Source organism: Solanum pennellii, chromosome 12 (assembly GCF_001406875.1).
Source record: "Solanum pennellii chromosome 12, SPENNV200".
In the NCBI taxonomy this organism is placed as follows: domain Eukaryota; kingdom Viridiplantae; phylum Streptophyta; class Magnoliopsida; order Solanales; family Solanaceae; genus Solanum; species Solanum pennellii.
Window position 1 is genome coordinate 79,913,608 of NC_028648.1, and position 5,574 is coordinate 79,919,181.

The 5,574-nt window shown below is 27.7% G+C and overlaps 1 non-coding gene across 1 annotated transcript; it reads left to right on the forward strand.

Annotated features, from left to right (window-relative positions):
* On the forward strand, positions 1 to 73 carry TRNAR-CCU. The gene has a single exon. It is a non-coding gene; the product is annotated as a tRNA-Arg (tRNA).
* Positions 74 to 5,574: the final 5,501 nt, after the last annotated feature.

The following is a 5,574-nucleotide window of genomic DNA, read 5'->3' on the forward strand; positions in this document are numbered from 1 at the left end:
GCGCCTGTAGCTCAGTGGATAGAGCGTCTGTTTCCTAAGCAGAAAGTCGTAGGTTCGACCCCTACCTGGCGCGATTTATTATTTTTTTCGTGCGCCTTTATTTTCCGCAAAAATAATTTCATATTTATAAGTTGAAAAATCATAAGATCGGTTTTTCTTACTGCATGAAGTAGTAAAAAAAAAAAATCTAAACGTTATTTTAGATACATTATATCTAAGTCGATTTTTATGTATTTGGAATACATAACAAACTTCGTCCGCCTCTCTCCTATCTCACTCGCCACTTTCCTATGTATGTGGTATTTCACATGCATGTGAATCACACCAAATACTCCCTCCTATCTCGCTCGCCACTTTTCTATGTATGTGGTATCCCACATGCATGTGAATCACACCGGGTACTCCCTCCTATCTCGCTCACCGCTATCCTATGAATATGGTATCCCAGACGCATGTGAATCACACCAGCTACGTATGTCTTTGGTGTAATTTACATGTATCTAGGATAAATGACTATTTCACTTGCCTCCTTTCCCATTTCACTCGTGTCTCTTCCTATTTTAGTGAATCTGATTGCAAAATATATAAAAATTTAGATATATTTTACTTAATATATAATAGAAAACTCTTAATTAAAGATAAAATGTAATAATATATGATACGAAGGTATGTCTAATAAAATAATTTTCTCTACAATAATTCAAAACATTCAAATATTCATAAGTGAGATATATCTATCACCCAAACCATCTCGAGATTGAATGTCAGCTTTTTTTAAGAAAATAAAGGCCATAAGGTATTTAATAAAAATAATACATTTAACCTAATAAAATAATATAAAATGCATGTGAATTTTATATCATAAAAAAAATATATATATATATAGGCTTGTCAATAAAGGAATATATCCACAATAGGCACTTTAGCTCCCTGCCTTATCAGAAGATCAAAATAATTTATTCATATATTCGTTCAAATATTATTGACGAGAATCTTCAAAAGTTGAAACTGATGGATTAAATTAATAAAAAGGAATCAAGACACAAAATAATGAAAAAAAAATTATCATAGAATTTGTTTTTTAAAACATATTCATTATATTGTATAAGTGAAATTTGGAGTGATTTTGTATACAATTTTATCTCTAGCTTTTACATTTATCTGTTAAAAATAAAGATCTGATTATATATTATTTCAATATTTTCGATATACGTAAAATATAACAAAAGTAAATATGGAAAAAAAGATATTGCAGTAAATTAAGAAGTCAGTGTATTATATTGGAAAAATTACATAAATTAATACATTTTAAAATATAATTACTGATTTTAGCGATACTTTTTGTTTATAACTATTTATAGCAATGTTTTGTTAAATCTGTAATATGTATTACAAGTGAATTATGTATGCAATATATATGAATTATAATTATTTTTTGAAATATATCATGTTTGTTTGGTAAAAAATTGTCATATTATATTATAAGTGTATTAAAATGTGTGATAAATGTATTATGCATCATTAAAATTTGTATTATATGTGAATAATAAATTGTTTTTTGTAATATGTATTAAACTTGTATTATAAATGAATTAAAAGTGATCAAATGAAAAAAAAATATTATTGCTATAAATAATAAATATTTTTATCATAGTATATTTATGTAAGTTTTCCAATTATATTTTATAGTAGATTTATTGCAACGATTTCTTATCATCATAAATAATTTAAATTTAATTAAATTGACGTCATAAAAATGACGATTAGTAGCCTGCGTCAAGAATAATTTAACAATTTTTTTTAATCATTTCAAATTTTCAACTGTTGTATGATTCTTATCACACTTTTTTTATGATATAGTATAATGAATTACGATTTTCAAAAAGTTACGAATTCAAGTTTTAAAATAGTTTTGACTGAAATGCAAAATAAAATTGCATATAATATATTTTTACGATTAAATTTATGCGATACATATATCGAGAGTTTTAGTGCATCATTGTTCAGATATTAAACTTCGATACGAAGTATACTAATATTACTTTTAATGTTTTTTCTTTCATTACTAGTAACTAGAAATTACATCATATATTTTGCTAAATTATAATATTAAATTCTCTATCTCTCTTACCATAAAATAAAATAATTAGAAATTATCAATAACCTCAGCACCAAAAATGTTATTCTCCCTTTTCTTTTATATATTATATATTATATATTATATATCATATAATAATAATATATAGATATTATAACTCGTGAGTTAAAAGTTACTCAAGGGTTGAGACAAGAAGAACTAGATTATATTCTATTACTATCCATAGATAAAGAAAAATCCTTTACTCTATTTAAAATCAAGAATCCAATTCTTGAAAACAACACACTCCACTATTATTGAATATTATTAATTCATCATTTTTTAAGAACACTATAAATACCCCTAGAAATTATATTGAATCACAAATCATCTCAAAACAAAACGTTACATTACATTAGCAATCACAATATCAAAAAACATGCAAACATTCAAGAATCTCGAAAAACCGCTCTCTGAGGATAAACTAAAGAGTCTTCTAATGAAATACGATAAATCAGGCGATGGAAAATTGAACAAGCAAGAAGTGAAGGATGCTTTCGGAGATCTAGGGTTATGGTTTTGTGGTTTGAAAGCTCATCAAGCAATGCATCATGCTGATAAAAATAATGATGGTCTTATAGTTGATGATGAGATGGATGTGCTTGTTGACTTTGCTACCAAATGGGGTTTTACACTTGTATAATTAAGTGTAAATTTTGTCTATATATGTAATTGTTTTTCTTTTTAATTTCCTAAAACATTAGGTATAAAATCTACTGATCTGACTAGTCCGAATTCGAGTTGTGAAGAACTAGTAGGAAAGTAAAATAATCGCTCCCTACCAAAAGGTTCTCTGGCTCGAATACTCGAGACCTTTCGTACCCCTTCGTGGATGAATTAAATTTGGTCTTATGTAACATAATCTTGTGTACTATGTTTATGTATAACTTATTTGGAAGATTACATATCATTATATACTCTCTCTCTCTCTATATATATATATATAACATTTGACTTGACTATACGATGTTATCGTTTCTTATTGTTTGATAATAAAACACACCAACCAACCATGGGATACCTTTAAAACTGGAACAAAACTCAACTCGATTACCTTAAACATTTGTGGCAATAATTATAAGGGGGAAATATAGAAATTCATATATTAGAGGCTAAATAAATCTTATCCCGAATCGAAAGATTCTTTCACAACAAAAATTCTAGATTTTTCATTATTCTTGGATACGTCATCACATTTTACAAGTTATACATTATTTAATAAGAGGGATATATCTTGAGNATATATATATATTTTGAGAATAAAAGAGAAATGATTATCTTTGGGGAAATTTATTAAGTTAAACCAAAATGTTAAAATAATACAATAACAAGTAACAAAGAGGGAAAGAAACGAGAGATTGGGCTTTTGGGCCACTTAGAAAAGCAGGGCTTTAGGGCCCAATTCAGCAGCAACCTTGAGTGGGGGGCTTTGGCCCATTATTCCTGAAAAGAAAATTGGGGTATACATTTGATGTATACTGCTGTATATGACGTATATCCGGTCCGTTTGGGACTTTTTGTAACCTGTATTTTATTTGGATTATGTATTCCCGAACTTCCACCTGTATTTTCCGTAATTTTACACCTGTATGCGGTATATCCAGACTGTATACCGGCGTATACATCCAGTATATCAATGCATTTTGGGCCTTTTTGAGGCTGGAAAATTAATTTCCAGCAATATACTACTTCCATCAACCTGTCCAGCTACTTCCTAGTATATATTCACAACCAGTAGCTTAATTTCATGCACACTTGAACACCTAGAACACTTGTCATGACACTCCATTAATTTAAATAAATAAACCTCAACTCACAAACTCTAAAAAAAAAAATTAGAATTTTTGGGTTGGACATTGGGGATTTTGGAGAAATGGTATTGGACTTTGAAAATTGTTGGGCTGCTTATTGTATTTGGAGGAAAGAATTGGGTGGGCTAAGCTAGAAAAGGGCCCAAACTTTTGGTCCTTTAATGAGTTTAGGGGAAATGGGTTATGTCTTGGAATTTAAGAAGGGCAACTTTCACATATAGCAAACAAAAAATTCATATTTGTATGCTATAGCAAACTTTGCATAATTGCGCTCCATAGCAAACATAAAAACTGTATAATTCGCTATACATATACAAGTGTATAATTCGCTAGCCTAAATTGTATAATTCGCTGGCCTATTTCGCTGCAATTGTATAATTTGTTTTGCATACAGTTGAATCGAATTAAAATGTATGTATATTGCATAATTATAAGTGTATAGCAAGAAGATATATGTTTTTCTCGCTTTATACAAAAACAGAAACACAATATATACACTTCTGTTGTATAAAGCTAGAGAAAATTGTATTTCACTGCAATTGTATAATTCACAATTGTATAATTCGTTGGCCTTTTTCTCTGCAATATTTGAAGTAAAATGTTTGTAAATTGTATAATTAAGTGTATAACACGAAGATATACATTTTTGCATGTGTATATACAATTTTCTCTCGCTTTATACAAAACAGAAACAGAATTATACACTTCTGTGTATAAAGCGAGAGAGGCGAGCGAGAATGGAGAGTGGCGAGCGAGATTTTTGGGAGAGAGACGCTGGCAAATTTTAGCTAATGTTTGCTATGGAGCACAATTAAATCAAACCCTAGCTATTCCATTTAATTTAGGTTATTAGTTTGCTATTATATACAATTTTCCCATTTAAGAAATAGTCCAATTAAATGTAATTTAGAGAATTTCACTAAAATTTAAACAAGACGAATTTATATCAATTAATTAACAAGCTTCTTAATTTTAACAAAAATAAAATAATTAATGTAATCGTATACTAGTGATTCAAAAATATAACCATAATTTAAACTTAACTAATTTTAATAAAATACTTACTAAAATTAAAACCTTTTTGAGATGATCTTTTAAATAAACATAAAATATATTAATTACATACATAATTGTGTAAAATATATATATTATCTAAAAATTATAAGAAATGACAAAACTATTCAAAATAACGCAAACTTTATATTATATTTTTAAAATTTTTTTATAAAACTAATTATTTTAAATTGTTTGAAAATTTAAGAAGCTCATGAATTAATTCCTACCGTGGACGGTCAAAATTGGATGTCAACAATATATATATATATATATATATATTCATTGATATATATTCTCACTCTTTGCTATTCATTGATTTTCTAAGATAAATTGAGCTATATGGTGACACTAATTTCTTGTTAATCAACAAGTTTATGATAATAATACATGATCGGTTATATATATCATAAGAAAAATTGAGAGTATTCTAATTGGTAAATTCTATAACAAAGTCTTATGTTTTCAAGATCAACATTAGGGTCACCAATGTCTTCTTTGTCCATGATAGCAAAAACTTCATCTCCAACATCGTCATGGATTTCCTCTTCTTCTTTCATTTTACATGACCCT